At 42.4% G+C, this 21,800-nt stretch overlaps 1 protein-coding gene and 1 long non-coding RNA gene across 2 annotated transcripts in view; one reads left to right on the top strand and one right to left on the bottom strand.

Moving 5' to 3' along the window:
- Window positions 1-21,800, top strand: part of LOC310765495 (uncharacterized protein) — a 69,319-nt gene that overhangs the window by 9,698 nt on the left and 37,821 nt on the right. The window lies entirely within an intron of this gene.
- Window positions 9,825-16,732, bottom strand: LOC310765503. Its single transcript, XR_014549618.1, has 2 exons — window positions 16,675-16,732; window positions 9,825-10,307 (listed from the first exon to the last, which is right to left on the bottom strand). It is a non-coding gene; the product is annotated as an uncharacterized lncRNA (long non-coding RNA).

Raw genomic sequence — 21,800 nt, 5'->3', positions numbered from 1 at the left:
TTGGTTCCACCTACTTTTTTGCCTCTGGCCCTGCCGACCACTGACATGTGCCCCCTCTCTCTAGGATACTGGCCACAAGGGAATTTGGACCTCTGGCTGAAATACATTCTCCACTCCTAAATAAATTATATTTAGGGAAGATTTAACTTAGAACATATTGGCCCAGTATAAAACTTGAATAATAATAATAATAATAATAATAATAATAATAATAATAATAATTTATTATTTATACCCCCACCCATCTGGCTGAGTTTCCCCAGCCACTCTGGGTGGCTCACAATCAAGTGTTAAAAACTTGAAAAGCTTAATAATGCAATACAATATTACCTAATGAAAACCTGTGATCACATACGAGCTGCATGATTCTGTGGGTCAGGAGGATTAGAGATTGAAGTGTATAATAATAATAATAATAATAATAATAATAATAATAATAATATCCTGCCCATCTGGCTGGGTTGCTCGCTGGCATCCCCCATGCTACACCCCTGATCAGAGTTCCCTGGAAAGAGGGATTGATTGTTAAACTACTGTAATAATTTTAGCTCAGTGGGGGGGGGATAGAGGTTTCTCAACAACAGGCATAGGCAAACTCGGCCCTCCGGATGTTTAGGGACTACAGCTCCCATTATCCCTGACCACTGATCCTGTTAGCTAGGGATGATGGGAGTTGTAGTCCCAAAACATCTGGAGGGCTGAGTTTGCCTATGTCTGCTCAACAACTTTCAGCACCCTGAACAAGCTATAGTTCCCAGGATTCCTTGGGGGAAGCCATAACTGTTTGATGCTGCTTTAAGTGTATAGTGCAATTTGGGCCTCACCTTCAGCCAAGACCTGATGGAGGCTTGGAGAACAGCAGGAAGCACAGTCCTGCAACCTTAGGAGAAACCTGAATCTTGTGTCTCTGGTGCAGGTTTTGATCAACCAAAATGCACTGAGCACTTTTCTCCCACTTAGACTATAGTTACGGACAGAGATATCTTTCAGCACCTTTCTGAGGTTTTGCCTGTTCTTCTGTTCCCTCTGGTCTTTTGGTGCTACCTCCTTTATATCCCTTTCTTGATTCAGTATAAGGGAGCTTCATGTGTTATTAAATTAATTGTTCAATTCTGAAAGAGTTTTCAATGCGGTTTATGATAAGTTAAAGTCTAATATATACAGCCCCAACTAGATTGTATGTATTATGCATTTCATGCATTATGCATCTAATCATCTAATGACCTCTTAAGTAAGGTGGCCTATGCTCAGTCAGATATGCACCTTAATTTAAATTCAGTGCCACGTTAAGGTACCAGAATGGGCAAGGGGTGCAGAACTTAATGTCAAAGAGAGCAAACGGGTCATCTGTGCCACCACATCTACAGGCAACCCAGCCTACCAACTGGGCTCCTAACACCTGTGGATTTTTCTGTGATGATTCATACAGTCATGTGTCTTTTTAGACCATAAATACCATGGTTGACCATAAATACCATGGTTAACCATGGTTTAACTGTTAATTTGTGAATGCTTCACCCCTCCCCTGCTCCTCCTGCTGCATTATGTCCTAACTCTGGCCCCTGGCTTATTTCTGTCACCAACAAACTACAAGCTGTAACCAAGCTTAGAGCACTGGCTCATCGCTCATGGTTTGTTTGGGGGTGGGGAAATGAACCACGAGTCTTGGTTTGGACTTAATGCTGTGTCAGACCATGGTTTGGTCCCTAGCAGTGCAGTGACAGAAGAAACAGGGGAGGAGTGAAGCACCTGCTCTTTCAGTACCACACCCTGGCACACTGTACATTCATATTTAAACCATAGTTTTGTGTAACTAGGGTTTAAACTGGCACATGAACAAGGCAAGTGAGCGACTAAATCTTGGTTGCAATCCAAAAGGTAAGGTTTAGCTAGGGAAAGTGAGAATGGAGGTGTCTGAGAAAGGTGTGCCCTTTGTTGGGTCAGAGAGAGAGAGAGAAGGTATATTCTGTGCTAATCGGAGATCACCTTTCTTGACTTCGCTCCATGTTTGTTTGTTTTAGTAGGGAAGGGTGGCTGTCCTGTGGCGACCTTTCCTCTCTGCCATTATCTCACCATCCCTTCCACCTGCCTCTCGTTCACTTCAGAGGGCCAGTGTGGTGCAGTGGTTAAGAGCGGTAGACTCATAATCTGGTGAACCGGGTTCGCTTCCCCGCTCCTCCACATGCAGCTGCTGGGTGACCTTGGGCTAGTCACACTTCTTTGAAGTCTCTCAGCCCCACTCACCTCACAGAGTGTTTGTTGTGGGGGAGGAAGGGAAAAGGAGATTGTTAGCCGCTTTGAGACTCCTTAGGGTAGTGATAAAGCGGGATATCAAATCCAAACTCCTCCTCCTCCTCTTCTTCTTCTTCTTCTTCTTCTTCTTCTTCTTCTTCTTCTTCAAGTCTAGCTGAGCATGCCCCAGGAATGTTTCAGGGATTCATCCTTTACAAATTCCTGAATGAAACGTCCACACCTCTCTGACTAATGTGTCACTCGGAACCCAACATGTTTTCAACCTTATTCTGATATTGTGAAACTGCTCTTTGTGGTTAAAACCTGTCAAACTAAATGTTTAAAAAGGATCTTGAGAGAAGCTGGGGCATTTAAAATATCAGAAATCAGGAATTCCTTATTTTAATAAGGAATGGGGGAAATTTATAAATTATCTTAAAGACCATTGTAAACAGTTAAAATGGTTAGTAGGATTGGAATATCACTTGTAGTTTAAAGATGAATTTTGGATACAATGAAGAGATTAAAGATTTGGATTATTATAAAAGATTCAGGAGGAAATGATTAACAATAGGACCCACAAATGGGAGGAAGGAAGTCCAAGAGATTTCTTGGAATGTTGTTTTTATGTTGTATGTTGAGCATGTGACTATAAAATTTTAATCCAAATAAATCAATTTATTTTTTAAAATAAAATAAAATATGTATATTTAAATATGAAGAAAGGACTATGTTTGCAGTTGTTCATCTCTGGGATGAGATTTTTAAATGGCACTATTACAGACATGCAAGGCTGGCTCTAGACATTTTGCCACCTAAGGCAGAAGAGCAAATGACACCCCCTCCCCCATCAGAATGCATGGAACTAAAGACTGAGCATATTATTTTGGCACCTGAGGCAGAAAATCTTACAAATGTCTCATCCCTTTTTAATCAATAAATTAAATAACTAGCAACATCCTGCTCTACAGCAACACATAAAATCAGCTGCCAGAGGCAGCCGATACGTTTGACCTAATAGTGGGCACATAAACTTTTGTCTCCTTCTTAGATAACCATGCATAAGACTGTGGGTATCAGTGAGCTTACGTGTTTCCCCACCCCATCATGTCACACAGGTATTTCAAAATAGTTTCAAAACAAACTAGGGTTAGTACTACATGTGCCACTGTGTTTTCACCAAGCGTACTTGGGATCAGATGAAAGGCTGCTACCATGGTTTGAAATGGGTTTGCCTATTGTGCCTTGCTTGGGGGTTAAATGGCCCACATGTTATAGTAACCATTGTTGTTGTTTAGTCGTTTAGTCATGTCCGACTTCGTGACCCCATGGACCAGAGCACGCCACGCACTCCTGTCTTCCACTGCCTCCCACAGTTTGGTTAAACTCATGCTGGTAGCTTCGAGAACACTGTCCAACCATCTGGTCCTCTGTCGTCCCCTTCTCCTTGTGCCCTCCATCTTTCCCAACATCAGGGTCTTTTCCAGGGAGTCTTCTCTTCTCATGAGGTGGCCAAAGTATTGGAGCCTCAGCTTCAGGATTTGTCCTTCCAGTGAGCACCCAGAGCTGATTTCCTTCAGAATGGAGAGGTTTGATCTTCTTGCAGTCCATGGGACTCTCAAGAGTCTCCTCCAGCACCATAATTCAAAAGCATCAATTCTTCGGCGATCAGCCTTCTTTATGGTCCAGCTATCACTTCCATACATTACTACTGGGAAAACCATAGCTTTAACTATACGGACCTTTGCCAGCAAGGTGATGTCTCTGCTTTTTAAGATGCTGTCTAGTATCTTAAAAGGTGATGTCTCTGCTTTTAAAGATGCTGTCTGTAGTAACCATAGTTAGCTCCAAAACTGAAAAAGAGTGAGAAATGCCCACACAATTTATTCCTTGCACGATTTCTGTGCCACATCTTCAGCGGCCATTTTGTGTTCCCAGGGAGGCTCTGTTCCCATGGTATACTCCCTATCCCTTAACCATGGATGGTTAAGCAACTGAGCAATGTTATGTCTGCACCAGGACATTAAAGCCAGGGGACAACATCTCATTGACTGTAGTGAATAAAAGCAGCAGTCAAATGTAATGGTGGCTACAGTTAAATACCCTGTGGGCAAGGTGATAGGAAGAAAAAAGTATGACAATTTGGTTCACGTAAAGCGTGGGTGGTGCTGTGGTCTAAACCACTGAGCCCAGGGCTTGCTGATTGGAAGGTCAGCGGTTCGAATCCCCCCAATGGGGTGAGCTCCTGTTGCTTGGTTCCTGCTCTTGCCAACCTAGCAGTTCAAAAGCACGGCAAAGTGCAAGTAGATAAATAGGTATCGCTCCAGCGGGAAGGTAAACGGCGTTTCTGTGCGCTGCTCTGGTTTCACCAGAAGCGGCTTAGTCATGCTGGCCACATGACCCAGAAAAACTGTCTGCGGACAAATGCCTGCTCCCTCGGCCAGTAAAGTGAGATGAGCACCACAACCCCAGAGTCGTTCGCAACTGGACTTAACTGTCAGGGCTGCTTTACCTTTTTAAAGTTAAATAACAAAGAGCAGAATGTTTTGAAATTGGAAGCCAGGTCCTTCTTTTTGTCGGGATGATGGAATGTAGTTCTGGGAAGATTCATGGCCTAAGAAGTGCTTTTTCTTTAAACCTCAACTGTACTGTCTTTTCATCCATTGAATGATGGCTGGGTCATGCTTTGAAACACATTCTCCCTTTTGCAGTATGGTCAATTGACAGAAGCTTGGCTTCATTCAAGAAATCCTGATATCAAGATTTAGTTTCAGAGATGCAGTATTTTTTTCTCTGATACCTCGTATATATTCTTGTATGGTTAGACCTGTTTTACTTATTTTTGATACTGCATTTTTAAATTGTTGTAAACCACCCTGGAGTGGTGTTGTGAAGGGTGGCAGGGAATCTAACTTATAAGAATGAAAATAATAGTATAAAGAAAACATCACTTGTTAATAAATATGCAATCCACCAACGAAGATGGCAATATTGTTATTTTTATCATTATCGTCGTCTTCCTCATCATCAGTGGATGGCTTCATTCTATTGTACATTTATTAAGAGATGTTGTCATTCACCTATGGTTTATATGACTTTTTGTTATGTTAGTGAATTATATATAAACTTTTATTGTGAGTCAAATAGAGCAGGGTTTACCATGGGAAAATAGCATCACCCTCCAGAACCCAGCTGTCACATTGCGCGCACACACACACACAAAAAAAACCAGGTGTTCTACCTGTCACATTCCACCCTCAGCCAATAGCATACAACACATAAGACACACAGCAACATTCCATCCTTCTCTCACTCCCCACTTTGCACTCATGTCAGTGACACATTTCCAAATGGGGTAGTCAGTTATCATGGTACCTAAACAAACAATCTAACTTAATCCTATGAATGGAAGTTTACAAATGTTGGACTTCCGGGTTGGTGCCACTGTTTAATGGCGGATTCCCTCCGAGCTCCGGAGGGAATCGGCTCCGTAGCGTCTGGGTCTGGCCGCTGCGGCGAAGCGGGGACCCTTAAAATCACAGGCGCGGATGCCTGTGAACACAGAGACTCGGCGGGCACCATTTGCGCCCCCCAATCCGCGACGGAGCCTTTTTAAAGGCTTCGGAACGGAGGCAGGGTAAGGCGTGGTGCTGAGAGTACTCCCTCGTCTACGGAGTGAAGCCGCAAGCCATTGACAGAGAGCGCCAACTTCTTCTAAGAGTGATTGGATCCTAAAACATCAACCCGTGAGTAATACGGAGATTGGAACTTTAAAAAATTTCTTATCTTGGATTTGGAACGAGCGGGAAGGGGCTAAAAAGGAAGTCCACCCCCCCCTCTTTGTAAACAACTTAAAGCAAAGGACTGGGCAGCTAAGGTCGAGAGAATCTGTTTCTTGCTTTTTTTAATAAAAGATCCTGACCTCACGGTTTGGACATTATTCTGGAGGATAAAAAGAATTTTGGGAGCTGAAACTACACCCCCCCCCTAGACCCGGGAACGTCCGATGAGAAAGCCTGTTGCATGGAAGATTTTGACAGCTGTCAAGTGAGCTGCTAGTCAGCTAGTTGTCAGCTGGAAAAAGAGAACATTGTTTCTGCTGTTTTTGCTGGTTTATTCGGGATAACTTGTTGAAAATAAGGTTGATACAAAATAACTGGACTTTTGGTTTTTGAGCTGAAAGGAAGATCAAGGAATTAAATCCCCCTAGAGGGGTAACAAGGATACTACATTACAAAAATGGCTGGAGTGTCTAAATTCCAAGCAGAATTGGACAGAGCACTGGTTCTCTTGGGAAACTTACAAGATGAGTACGATGCTTTGTCTACAGAGGTATCGCTATTACACTGGACAGTAAACAACAGCTTGGAGTCTGATAAGGATTTGAATCAGGAAGCCTATTCAACTGAACAAATAAATGAAACCGAAAGCGTAGACACGATGGAGCAATATGTTCCTATTGAAGAAAACGAAGGAGGAGATGGAGGTTTGCAGGAGTCAAAGGAGAGCTACAATATGAGGCCTGACATGATGATAAAAAAGGACAATAAAAACTGGATGCGGAAAGCCTGGTTTGATTGGGAATTTGGAAAATGGAGAGATCCTCTTTTGAGGAGATCTGAAGACCTGAGGATTATAAATTTGTTGAAGGTGGAAGCTGGAGCTGTGGGGACATTTGGATTTGAAAGAAATTTGAAACAAGAGTTGGAATACCCCATAGGCTTTGCTTTTGCTTTTAAGTATGGAGGACTGGCTAGAAGCAACACCGATTCTGTTGGGCCGGAGCCCCTCCGAGACCTGGGGCTTAACATCAAGGTCTATCAAAGAGACCGGCAGAAAGGAACTGAGAGAGACATAAGGGCCTCGGACCTGAGATCTCCAGGCTAAATAAATAATATAAAGACTGATGGATATTGGTTGGGGACTGGAACCGGGAGAAGGGTGGGTGGAGGTTGGGAATCCAAAGGGTACATAAGGATAATTTGCATTGCTTTGTTTGTTTTATATTTTGTTAGTGGTAAGGAAATTGGGTAAACCGTGGAAGGGAAATTTTGGTCGACCTTAGGAAAAAGGTTTAAGAATAAATTAATGAGGTATAAGTATTGATGTGTAATTTTAATAAGGTGAAATTGGTTTTTTTTTTCTTTTTTTTAAATTAAGTGAAAATAAGGCTGTTAAAAATAAATGGAGGAAATGGAAAAAAGAAGTAAAGTAAAATAACAGTATGTTAGAATAAATGTTTAAGTTAAGGTGAAGAAATAAGTTAAGGACTTGCTGAATTGACAATTTAAATTGGAATACAAGAAGGGGAGGTGTGAGGAGGTCTGAGAAACAAGGTTGAGGAAAATAAGTATCAGAAACTGTATGTGTTTTTTCTACTTTTCTGTTTAGTTTTGAATATGCTTTTTTGTGTTGTTTTTATTTTGTTTATTCTTTTGTTTTTGTTTGTTGTGTGTTTTTTGAAAATACCAATAAATATTTAATTAAAAAAAAAGGAAGTTTACAAATGTTACCGGGAGTGGTACAGGGAACACCTGAGGGATCTCTTATCCAGCATAATAATAATAATAATAATAATAAATTTTATTTATATCCCGCCCTCCCCAGCCGAAGCCAGGCTCAGGGCGGCTAACAACAATAAAATAGTACAACATTCTAAAATCATTTCATTATAAAATTAATTCATCTCAAATTCATGGCAACCATTAGTCTAAAGTTCTGTGAAGATTGCCAAAGGAGGGAGTCAGGCTGTGCCCTGACCAAAGGCCTGGTGGAACAGCTCTGTCTTGCAGGCCCTGCGGAAAGATGTCAAGTCCCGAAAGATTCTCAAGATCCCTTTAAAAGGAGCACAAACACAAAGGGTTGTATCCAACACTGCAAAAGCAGAATTCTATTTGTGTAATGGGACTTCTTCTCCCCTCACACCCCAAAAATCTTCTCTAGAGGGTCCCCCAGGGCTTAGTTTTGAGGGTGCAGTAGGGGGCTAGAGGGGAAAGGAGAGAAGGAAGGGGAAAGGAAGTTGTACACATAGAAGTCTGCTGAGTGAATGGAGCTGCAACATTGGATATAGCCAAGAGTTTTCCATTTTTTCTATCCTCATTGGGCTGTTCTTTATTTTTATTTTTAAGGTGTGTGTTGTTTTTTAATGTAGTGTCGTATGCACCCCAACCTCCAAGCCATAAGAGACTCTAGGGGTACCAGCGCTTACCCAGGGTTCACTTTTCTTGGAATGAAGGTCATTGGAGACTGTGGTGTCTTTTGGATATAGGGCTTTATGCACACATATGTTCAACCACGGCACAGGATGGAAGGGCTCACAGCATTAACACTCCAACAGCTTTTGCTTCCCATTAGGTTTCTGATGGGGTGGTCCTTCAATTGCTTTGGATTCAAGCCTCGGTGTCCCCTTCCAGCTTCATCCCATACTAAAAACCAAGACTAGCTCTACCTACCTACAAGATAATGTGGACACCAGCCAGTTGTTCTCACCAGCCACCAACCAGTTGGTTGTCAGGATGCTGTCAGAGGCTTCCATCTGGTTGCCCAGGAAATTAAAAAGACAAAAGTTTCTTACAGTCCTTTTTTTATTTCAATATTTACAGAGGGAGGCTATAGAACTCAGCCTCTTGGGTAATGGTGTTGTCCCAAGTGAATCCCACCCCCCGCCTCTCCCACTTCCTCATTTGTCTCCTCTACGGGTGCTGCTACGTGCCCTCTGTCTTCAAGCTCTTTGCTCTCCTACTTTTAATGCTCACCAGGTTCTGGGAGATGGAGGGTCCGGAATGCTTTCTAATGACAATGTATCAGTCAGGTGTCGCTCTGGCTCTTCCATGATTTCCCAGCTTTCCCCCTCATCTGCCTCTGAGCTGCGACCTCCCTCAAAGCCCTGTTGTAAATCTATACTGCCTTCCTCTTCCTCCTCCCTGGAAGGGTCAGGATGGGGAGGCAGTCTCCACCATTCCTCCTCTGCCCACCCCCTGACATCGGCCAACCTTTTAGACATGTAAATAGGGTGCTTAACAGGCCCAGCTGGGTCCATTAATTTAACAAAGAAAGTGATCTGACTATTTCAGCAGCTCCTTTTACTGCACACTACAATTTTACAGATACTAAATCACAGGCTTGGCTAGAAGCTATAGGCATCATACAAATCAGCCCCTCAATCCTATGACAGTACTTTTGCAAACCTTGGTGATCCCCCAGGCATGCTGATTCCTTTCCCTTGCTTTTTGCTGGCACCATTTCCACCCTTCCTCTCTCCACCTGAGTTCACCACTAAAGGGAGTGATGAATACATGGTTATTTTTCAGTAGCTTCACATGCTTAGGATCATAGCCTCATAAATCAGAGCGGGTGGGTTATACCCTAATCTAATATTCATGTTCAGGTCATTCATGCCCATAATATCCACTTTATTCTTTTTTGGCTTTTGATTAACTTCAAAAAAATTAATAAATGATAAAGTAAGTCAAGAACAATTCTGAGGAGACAAGGTTAAATCATAAACATTCAGATTTACATAACTGTTGAAATATTTAAAACATCATTTCTAATGAACTCATGTCAGTGCAATTAAGCACAAAGTCTCTGCAAAGAATAAATATGGGTTTTTATTATTATCAGCGCTGCTAAGCCTTTAGCACATCTGTGGCTCCATTTTGAATTCCTTCCTTATAAAATTGTGGGAACCAACATGCCTTCTGATTAGCCCATTTCCATTATATACATATTCAACACATAATTAGAACATTTCAAAACTATTCTATAGAACACACAATAAAAGGCGAGCAAAATTAGAAATGGAACGTGCATATTATGAGTTTTCAAATGCCTTCTGCGTGGAACTATCTACCAATATTATTACAAGACATTTTCCCTAGAAGTAATTTCGTTGTACAGTGTACTGACATGGGTGGTGATCCTCAGCTCCCGTGGTGAAATGTGGATCTTCAGACCTCCCAGTTCGTCCCTCAGGTCCCTCACTAAACCTCACTCCCTTCCCAGGCTGTACTAGGCCTCTCCAGGCCACATTTGTCCATGCTCTCCTTGAGTGCTGTTGCTTGATGAAAAGTGACCTGAAAGATAGAGAGATGTTTGCGTGTATGGGGTGTATGAGATAAACAAATGGTAAGAAGATGAGGTGCCAGGATTCATAATGTGCTAAAACTGCCATGGGTGCCAGCACAAAATGGCCATCAGAAAAAGAGAGAGGTGATGGTACTGTACCATCTCTTTCACACACAAAGATTTGTCTGTGATTGGAATGTGCCAAGGTAAGAATCATAGCAAATGCATACCCTCCAACATTTCTTCAATGAAAATAGAGACATCCTATTCCATCATCACCATTTTATAATTTATACCCTGCCCATCTGACTCTGGGTAGCTTCCAACCTATATAAAAACATTAAAAAGGTTAAACATAAAAAACCTTTCCTATACAGGGTAGCCTTCAGATGTCTTCTAAAGACTGTATAGTTAATTATCTTCTTGGATCAGGGGTAGCATAACTCCATACCCTCCAACATTTATCCGGTGAAAATAGGGACGGCCTAAGGAAAAGTCGAACATTCCGGGATCAAATCAGAAACAGGGGTGGCTTCTGTAAATCCAGGGATGTCCTTGGAAAACAGGGACACTTGGAGGGTCTGTAGTTATTCCACCCACTTTTGCCTGTGGCCTGATCCAACATTGCCCTGTGGCCCTGGTTGGTTCCCCACGAGGGAATGCAGCTTTCAAACTGGAAAAAAGTCCCCTGCTTCAGAACCTATAAAAATGGAACCTCATTTTTATACCTTTAAAATAATGTTTATCATTTAAAATAATTCATTTCATTCCACCATACATGCTTATAAGGGTTGCTGCTAAAATCGGACAAAATATATAACCTACATACAGCAGTAAGATGAATTGGCTAATTCAGGAAGGGACCTCTGCACCTGAATAGATGTGAAATGCTGGGAAATTGTCAAAAAGAAGGAGCATAGCACCACTAAATTGCCGTAGATCAGTTCGTGAGTATCAATATTTTTACGAGTGTATTTTAATAACTTGAAGGCACTGAGGTATCGGTGTTGCCAAAAGCATTTGTGAAAAACTGTGAGCAGTTTCAGGACCGTGCTTATTTTATTATTTATTCCTTAAACTTCTTTTTAACCTGCCTTTCAGGATACAAATAGCTCCATGGTACCTTACAAGAAACACTAAACCACATTTTCTAAACTCTTCCCAAATAAATAAAGCCACCAGGATCCTTTACACAAGGCAGTTGGTGGAATAATAACCCTCTGGTGGGGAAGGGATAGTCCCAGTAGTGCAGACTTTGAGGTGGTCTCTTCTTGCCTCCCATTTTCTGCTGGAATCCATCCCACAGGACAGTTGATGGCAGCTCCCCCTGTGGGTGGGAGGACAGGAAACTCTTGCAGAAACAGGCCCTGAGGAGGCTTTCTTCAATGCTTTTTGACATTCTTCCAGAGCTTCAGTACCTGCTCTGGAAAATGGCATACATTTATTAAAATACACTAATTAAAAATGGGATGTGCTGAAACAAAATATTACTTATTGGCATTGATACTTATGAACTGATTTAGTGGTGCCATGTTCTTTCAGTGGGAACAGTGTTAATGGAATCCTTTGTTAAAAGAGTTTACTTGGATCACAAGCCATTGATTTACATTGTTTAAAATTGTTCAGGACAGCAGATTTAAATCTAAGAAAGCATTAAGTGAGCCCCTGCTCCTTTTGCCAACTTGTTTAAATTACATGCATGACAACAATTTTCCATCTCTTGTGTTATTATGTTGAAATTCTCTTCCAAAACAATTCTGCATTTTCTCTAGAAACCTCAGCTGTGCTCAGTTCACTATGAAGTGAGATTCTCCTTGGTTTTCTGATCATGTAAGGAAGGGCTGTCTGTCAGCAACAAATGCAAATTTTGGAGTGAAGTTAAACAAGCAAGCAACCTATTGATCCCATTGGCAGCCCTTGGCCTGACCTTCAATACTAAAAACAAACAAACACTGAAAGCACCTTCTAATGGACAATATGCACTGAAATCTCAAAAGACAATTATAGACGTTTTGTGAGCATGCTATCTACCACATGGCGAGGCTCATTTACCCCAGGAAAGTGCATGAACCTTAATTGGCTGAATTCTGATAATTGCCATAGTTAATAATGCTAATAATGTGGGTTTTTCTTTTGATGCTGTGACTTCTTCAAGAATGAAGCACTTACCTGCAACAACAAAAATAAAAAATAAAACTGTGTAAGTGGTATTTATAAGCCTGTAGTAGAACGAACGTTTGCATTAGTAAAAAGCAGATGATTGGGCAAAGCTCAGAGTAAGGATGAGGGAGAGATTTGCTTACTTCACTTTAATGCAGACATACTTACCGTATTTTTCCCTCTATTACACGCAGATTTTTTCTCCTAAAAAGTAAGGGGAAATGTCTGTGCGTGTTATTGAGCGAATGTGTGGTCCCTGGAGCTGACAAGCGCGAGTGAAGGCAAAAATCAGGCAAATATCAAATCGTCCGGAGAAGGGAGGAAAGGAGGAAGCTGCTGCTTTCCTGCATTCTGCCTCAGGGTCTTACTGCCCACCTGCTTCTGTTTCCTTACTGTGTTTGCTCAAACGGAACAAAGAGCAGAAAAAACCCCTCCCCTCCAGGCAAGCAGAGCGTCCTTCCTTCTAAGCGTCTGGGACTCGAAGGCAACATGCAGGTTGGGGGGGGGGGAGAGAGAGAGAGCTGGTTGGCTTGTGGGGGGGGGGACTTTTGCCTTCCTTTCCTCCCTCCGGTAAAACCCCTCTCCTGCATTCTTAGCCAGATGCTTCTCTGCACACCCCTCTCCTTGTCGCTTCTATGTTTTTCCTTCCCTCCCTACTTAAAACGTGGTTCCAATCACGGATCCACATGGATCCTCAGGATCTTTGCATTGAGTCACCCCAAATTCACCATCAGATCACATAGCATGTCCATGGCTACAGCCTGCACCAAAAAAATCACGCACCCACTGTTGCCTGGGGCTGCAATGGTACAAAAACGTGGTTACAAAGCATGGATCCTCAGGATCTTTGCATTGGGTCACCCCAAATTCACCATCAGATCACATAGCATGTCCATGGCTACAGCCTGCACCAAAAAAATCACGCACCCACTGTTGCCTGGGGCTGCAATGGTGCAAAAACGTGGTTACAAAGCATGGATCCACATGGATCCTCAGGATCTTTGCATTGGGCTACCCCAAACTCACCATCAAATCACATGTCTGTGGCCGCAGCATGAAGCACAAAAATGATACATCCACTGTTTCATTCAGAATTTTTTTTTCTTGTTTTCCTCCTCTAAAAACTATGTGCGTGTTATGGTCAGGTGCGTGTTATCGAGCGAAAAATACGGTAGTTTTTTAATGAGTATGCAAACTGAAAATTCAGGTACTATTTGAAATTTGAACTTTGCATGAATTTTGCAATGTAGTTCGCCGACAAAAAAAAAGTGTAGGAAAAGTATATGTTAGGAGACAGTGTGCACAAAATATGCATAGTGAAAATAATGTACACAAATCCATTATATTAGGGGAAATTGTTTGTGAAAATGCATGTTTGGAGAAATGCAAACAAACATGTATGTGAATTTTTACGGAGACTTTGAAAGTCATCAAACAATTCTACTACATGATCTAAAAATGGAACAAACAGAAGACTAGAAAAGTGAGAAATGGAGGGAAGCCAAAAATGGACAGATTTATCCATCCTTAGCCCAGACCTCAGCATTGCAATGCCCTTCTTAAAACTGATTGTAGGGCTTGCCGCACATGCTCAAGACACACCATATACATGGGGAGGATGGAATTGACTGAAATGGGCAATCAACAGTATTATGTGTCTGGAGAACCTTTCCTACAAAGACTGGCCAGAAACATTTGAGGATTTCTAATTCAGATGTATAGGGTGTTTCAGTTTCTAAAAAGGCAAGGAAGAGGATGAAAGTAGAGCCGTATAAAGTAACTCCGAAAGTGGATAAATAAATGCGTTCCTCCCTCTCAAAATACTAGAATCTGGACTTATCCAATGAATCTGAATGTTGGAAGTTTCAGGAAGGGCAAAAGAAAGTGCTTCTTCAATTTTATAGCTGAACTATAAAATTCATTCCCACAAGATGTAAAGATGACCACCAAACTGAATGGCTTTCGGAGGGAATTAGACAAATTAAGAGGAAAAGGCTAACAATGGCTTACAGTCATGATGGCTGTACAGTGGTACCTCGGGTTACATACGCTTCAGGTTACATACGCTTCAGGTTACAGACTCCGCTAATCCAGAAATAGTACCTCGGGTTAAGAACTTTGTTTCAGGATGAGAACAGAAATCGTGCTCTGGCGGCGCAGAAGCAGCAGGAGGCCCCATTAGCTAAAGTGGTGCTTCAGGTTAAGAACAGTTTCAGGTTAAGAACGGACCTCCAGAACGAATTAAGTACTTAACCGGAGGTACCACTGTATTACCTCCAACATCCACATGCCTCTGAATACCAATTCCTGGGGATTTCAAGCACGAAGGGTGCTGTTGAATTCATTTCTGCTGTTGAACTACTGATAGGCATCTGCTTGGCTATTGCAAGGTTCGAATGCTAAATCTTATGGGCCGTGGGTATGCTCTGGCAGGGCTCATCTTATGTCCTTGAATGTACTGAATAAAATCAATAAACAAAAAGTTCCAATTACTTAGAACGTTTACTGTTGACAAGGCAACAGTGCTTGCTGGAAACATTTTTTCATCATGAGAATTAGCACAGGTTCGTTGGGGATTAAAGACCTCAAACGTAACATGGCTTAGCCAATAGTGAAATCTGCAATTGTGGGAGGGGAGAGAGAGCATTTGTTTCATTAAAACCCTCTTCCAAGTAAGGCTGAAACAAGGTGTTTTGGTCAAACACCAGTGTTTCCCAAACTTGGGTCTCCAGCTGTTTTTTTTTACTACAACTCCCATCATCCCTACTTAAGCAAGACCAGTGGTCAGGGATGATGGGAATTGTAGTCCAAAAACAGCTGGAGACCCAAGTCTGGGAAACACTGGTTTGCACCAAAAGCAGCAGCTTCATATCTTCTCCTCTTCCCTCCCAGCCCCTCCAGTATCAAGTAATCTGACTCAGTTCCACTCCATTGGCTACCATGTGCAACAGTATCCAATATTTCCCTCTATTACGGTAGATATTACTGGGGGAGGAGGGAGATACTTTCAGCAGCGGCCTCACAATCTCCTTAATGTCTGTTCCATCCAATGCATGCATGGTACAGCAGCCTAAGCCAACTACAAAGCAAATACATTTTAAATTATTTCCCTTGGGGGATTTCTCTCTTTTTCTTTTTTGCATTGCTCATATTTGCCCTTTAGACACTTGGAAGCCCTGCAAGCCAGCTTGTTGTGCTTTGTGTGCTCCTAATGATTAAGGCAGAATAAAAAAGCCTGCAGATGGAACCTAGTTGGACCTGACATTTCAACTCCGGATCTGACGAGGGAATTCATCTATCCTAAGTAAACCTTTTCTCCTACAGTGGGAGCTCCTCCATTTGAGCCTGCATGAACTTGACTAAAGCTTTGTTAGAAGTCCCCTCGGACACTGCTGACACTCTCTCAGGTTGCTGACAGCAAAACCCTGCAGATTGCTCCAGGGCTTTTCTGCATCGCTTCATCTGCTGCTATGATCAGGTTTTTTAAAGTTCGCCTTGAAGTTTTTGCCTGTGAGGCTCTGAAAGGCAAATACTTCTAAAAGCATATTCGGCAGTTTTGATGGAAAACCCAGAAAATCGCACTGATAGCCTTAATGAGGAGGGGTGTGTGAAGCACTCGAATCAACTACAAAGCAGATTTTGAAAGAGTTATATGGTGCTTCATTGCATTAAAAGGTAGCGCAGTGCATTCTCAAATGATCGGTTTACTGCTTGATAGGGCGTCTTACTCCTTCTGCAGCCAATGGCCTTGGTTCAAAGCTACATAGCTAAGCCTTGCCTGGAGCACCTACTGAGGACATCAGCTGTTTAACAGGCAGGGGGCAGCAGGTAAGGAATAAATGCAGCACTCTCTTTCAGACAGCTGATTGGTACTACTCAGAGGCTCTGACTGGGAGTATATTTGCACCACACTGCTGAGAATCTCAGTGAAGCAGCCATTTTGTATACACAAGGCCTACTTATGATTGTGGATAATAATTTCATATTGCCCCCTAGCTCCATCAGGGTGCACAGATAATAACTTCAGTTACATATTCTGGTAAATATATTATAGCAGGTATAGTCAACATGGTGTCCCCAAGACGTTGTTGGACTCCAACTCCCATCAGCCCCAGTCAGCATGGCTAATGGCCAGGGGCAGTGGGAGTTGTAGTTCAACAACACTGAGAGAGCAATACCTCTCAGTGGCTACCTCTTCTTTATAGAGTTACTCACTAGAGCTTGATTCCTCCCAGATCCTGAGTTGTATTTGCTTTGCAGCTATGTGAATGTATCGCTGTAGCCTGAAATATACAATCAAATATTTATTGTGCTAATGTGAAGGTAAGGGAGGTATTTACTTACAGTATCTATAATAAGAAAATCCAACTTCCACGCCAATGCTTTTCTTAAACCCATGTCACGGCCATCTTTAAATCTCACTTTTTCCTTTTAAAACACTAACTTTCCAATATCCCGGTAACTGTGGGGTATAGAAGTGGTACAAAGTCAGTCAGATACATATATTATATCTAACAATGGCTTACATTTATTTATGACAAGATAATTAAGTGTGTAAGCTTATCTGGCTACTTTAAAATAGCAATATATCCTTAAATGAGTGTGCACTTCATCAACTTGTGACTGTCACTGTCAGCTATGTAAGTGTTTGTTTATTATTTAACAAAATTTATATACTGCTTGATGATAGTAAACTGTTTAGGTGGTTTAAAAGATATTTTGAAATTGGCAATAAAAACAGCAAAAAACATAATTAATATTAACAGTAAACAAGACTAAAACACATCAACATCTGCATATACTATTATAGTAAAGGAGCTTTAATGAAGCAGTTAATTAAAACCCTTTAACCAAATTGCCCTTTTTATTCTCTCTGTCTCAGTTAAGGTTCATCAACACTATAACTGAGAACTATGCTGGAAGCCCCTTGTTCCAACCCTTTGCTGGCCCACTGCAGTGCAAGTTTGCCTTCCTGTCCTGGCCTGGAAATCTTCCTTCTGGTATTCTGCTGTCATCTTCTTCTGGCTGACTCCACAGATACCAAGAACCAACAACTCTAATTCATTCCAATTAACTAGCCAACTCCAACACTCCTCTGATGACCAGCACCCAATCAGCATCACTTCTTCTGGCCCCACTAATCCAGCTCTAGCCAATCACATTGTCTAACCGAGCATTCTAAACCTGCATCCACCAATCAAAATATGCATATTATCTGTCTCTCTTTGGCATACTGAGAATTCTAACTCACCTCTGCCCCACATTAACAGTTAAACTACCTCTCAACAAACCCAACAGAAAATGTTCCTCGTCAAACACATTGCAATGTACATTATAATTCATATGTCACAACACATTGCACAATACCCATTACGATGTAATTCAGGTAAACAGGATTCTTTTCACAGTTACAAGCTTAGAAATATCAGATCAGCAACTTGGAAAAAAATATTGCAGAATATTTTTCCTCATAGGAAAACACAAGAACCAGTCATTAGTCCATCCAATGCCGTGTTGCCTATCTTAAAAGCCCACCTGGGTTTCAGATGGGGGTATATCACATGGAGAGGTCTTCTGCAGTGAAAGCAAAGGATGGATAAACTGTTGCCCTTCAGATGTTACTGGACTACAGCTCCCATCTTCTCTGACCACAGGCCATGCTGGCTGGGGATGATAGCAGTTGGAGTCTATAAAGATCTGGAAGGCCATAGTTTCCTCATCTTAGCCTTAGACTCAAAGCAGTATTAGTGGGAAATCTATGGCACTGGGTGTTTTTCCTGTTGGACTTAGCAAAGGCTGTAGATGTGCTTCCTGTTCAAACTGAAGTTCCTAAAACATTCACCACAAAATCCCCTTTTTAAAAATTAGTGGACAAATATTTTCTGAATATTCTCTGGGTGCATGGAAATTCGCCTAATGCTTTTTTTAATTGCACTCTTGTGTATGTTTTCCTCTTCTCTCTCCCCAGTATTGCTTTTGCAAAGTAAAAGCTACAGTAGATTCTTCCACTGCAGCTACCCAGGGGATATGTTCCTTCCTATTCAAAATAACAGGCCTTTTCCTGTAATCCATACAGGATTCACATTCACAAGCAGCCATCATTAAAGCAAGAAAATTCGTTTGAAAAGGCTAATGTTCTGGATGTTCTGTATGCTTCTCACCATGCTATAGAATTTCTGCTTCTTCAATTAGCAATCATTCCCTGTAGAAATTGATAGCTGAAGGACTGATGGCCAATAATGTCCCAGAGAATGCAATACACATTTGATTGTTGAATGAAAGAACTTATCAGCTGGAATGATCCCACATGTCATCTTTACGGCTGTCGAGAGAGCATGACTGTAAAGAGTCTGGTGTGGCAGTAACAATATTCATTGCACTAATGGAAGAGTTGGAGTTTGTATTTCGGTGTGACTCATCGGCACTCATCACACCACTTATTCATTTCAATATGTGCATTTCTGTCTCTACACACACATAGTGGAAAAGATTGGTGGCTTGGTGAGCTGCAGCGGGGAGGATATGTTCCTGAAAATGGCCCTTCTTCCAGTTTCCCTGATGGGTGCCTTCATTCAGTAGAGGGGGCATCATTGGTTACCATCTACAGTGATACCTTGGGTTACAGATGCTTCAGGTTACAGACTCTGCTAACCCAGAAATAGTACCTCAGGTTAAGAACTTTGTTTCAGGATGAGAACAGAAATTGGGCAGCGGCAGTGGGAGGCCCCATTAGCTAAAGTGGTACCTCAGGTTAAGAACAGTTTCAGGTTAAGAACGGACCTCCAGAACGAATTAAGTTCTTAACCCAAGGTACCACTGTACTATTTCTCAGTAACATGGGTTCAATAACATGACAGCAGCATGTGTGGTAGAACAGAGCTGCTCTCCCAATCCTGATGCCATTGCTGCTTACCTGGATGGTGAGAAGCCTGAGCAGTGTGGATGTACCTATAGGACCTGGGGGAGCAGGTGGCTCAGTGGCTTGCTGATCAGAAGGTTGGCGGTTCAAATCCACGTGATGGGGTGATCTCCCATTGCTCTGTTCCAGCTCCTGCCAACCTAGCAGTTTGAAAGCACACCAGTGCTAGTAGATAAATAGGTACCACTGTGGCAGGAAGGTAAACGGCGTTTCCATGCACTCTGGTTTCCGTCACGGTGTTCCGTTTCCCCAGAAGCGGTTTAGTCATGCTGGCCACATGACCCGGAAAGCTGTCTGTGGACAAACGCCGTCTCGCTCGGCCTGGAAGCGAGATGAGTGCTGCAACCCCATAGTCGCCTTTATCTGGACTTAACCGTCCAGGGGTCCTTTACCTTTACCTCTTTTTTTAACCTACCTATAGGACCACCACCATCAATCCAGCACTCCAACTGGTAATGGGGTGCAAACACAAATAATGGTATGGACCCAGGTAAGCAGCAGTGTCACCAGTAGTGAGGGGGTGGCTCTGCAGCTGTGCCCAACCACATGTGCCACTGCTAGTCTTGAATATGAAGACCAGGAACCAGATCGTTCCTGAGCTCTCAGAATGCTGCCAACACAACAGCCAATTTAGCTCAACAGTGGAGAAGTGCATGTTTAGTAGCTCAGGATCTGCCTCTTGATGTCAGGATTCAAAGAATCTGATCTCTCCCATGGTGACTGCCAAGAAGCAGATAAACAAGAAGAGTTCTTACCAAGTAGTTTATTCAGTATTCACAGAGATGAAGGAATGGAGTCTCTATTAAATAATGGCGTTGCTCTGGGTAAAGTCCCATCCCCTCTGTCTCTTCTATTCTAGGTCATGCCTGCATTGGCTGATCTGAGCTTTCTGCTTCTGAGCTCTCTGTTCTACTACTTTCAATGCCTGCCTGGTCCTGGGAGGGGGGGGTCAGGAATGCTTTCCAAAGACACTGAGTCTGTCAGCTGTCTCTCTCCTGGTGATTCTTCTTCCTGCTGTTCCTCTCCCAATATTTCCCAGCTTCTCCCCTTTGCAGCTTCTGAACTATGACCTTCTGCAAACCACTGTTCGAAATCTATACTGTCCTCCTGTTCTCAGGAAGGTTCCTTCTCAGTCCAGCCCCTGACACTTGAACAAGCTACAATATCTGCATGTCCTAGAGCATTGCTGATGCCACTCTCCAACCCACAATCATCAGATGACGCTGGGAAAGAGAGGAGCCAATTTCTCCCCCCTTAGCCCTTATTTGGAACCTTCTTCAGAACTCTTGTTCTTCAGCTGCTAGAGCATTTTGATCCAGAACACCCCGTGGACCTCAGTGCTGCACCTGCCCAGTGTTCAAACAATGCCAAAGCGGCCCTCCTCTTTTCACAGATGGAGAATTGTAAAAATCAAAACAAATTTGCACATCATAGCATCATGGTGCTAACACAGAGAAGTATGATGGTAGCTATCCACTGTGAACCACAGGAGTTCTTCCAGATGGAGGTTTATTGTGGAATCAGTGCTGCTCTTGCAGGCAAGCCTTTCATACCAGCCACATGATGTCCTGATCATCAAAATGCCTACTCCCACTTAATTTAAATAATAATTTTAAAATCCTGATTTCCTCTTACTACAGAAAATCTATTAAGTAAAAATAAAACTCTTACACCTCTGGAGTCATTGCTGTGTGGAAGCTCATTAACACTTTTTTTTGTGGGGGGGAGGTGATTTCAACAAGCCAGTTTGGAGCAGCTTTTCTCTCAAGATCTCAAAGCATGTGGAGAATTACCATGAAATTCCATCCAGACTGAAATAAAAATGCAAAAGGCTTTCACAATACCTCTTTATTTTAATTTTTGTGTACCTAAGGTTGTGCACACATAGCATTTTATTCTAGAGCCAATGGAGCCTATGTTACCCACACAGAAGCTCAATCTATTGCATTTTTTTCTGCCCCCGAAAAGTGCTTCTTGAGAAACTGGTTTCATTTGAAAAGCAAAAGATCTTCGCTGATTGATTCTGCATTACCTTGCAGTGTGTCTCTTTAAAAACAGATGAAAACTGGTGTAGGCGGTCCTAGCTATGAGGGCTGTATCTGTCAGGAGCTCGTCCTACTCTCGAGTAGGACCCTGGCAGAGACACATGCCTGACTGGCATGTCCCCTCCCTCCTGGTCGATCGTTTGGGAGCTTCAAAAACTTTCTTCAGCCCGAACATTACAGCGACCGATTCCAACAGACATCGGCACACTTAGGGATCCACAGAGTTTGCGCAGCTTGTGTAACAGACCTCAGCAACTCAGCATTTTGGCTAATCCACTTTATTTACATATAAACACACACAGAGCACTGCAACATGGCTCCCTCTCTCTCTAGCATCAGACAGCAAAGAGAAAGAACAAAGGACAATGGCCCCACTT

The sequence above is a fragment of the Podarcis filfolensis genome (assembly GCF_964270895.1).
Source record: "Podarcis filfolensis genome assembly, chromosome: 6".
Lineage (NCBI taxonomy): Eukaryota > Metazoa > Chordata > Lepidosauria > Squamata > Lacertidae > Podarcis > Podarcis filfolensis.
The sequence above is the reverse complement of the archived record's forward strand: the minus strand, read 5'-3'. Positions and strand labels throughout refer to the sequence as shown.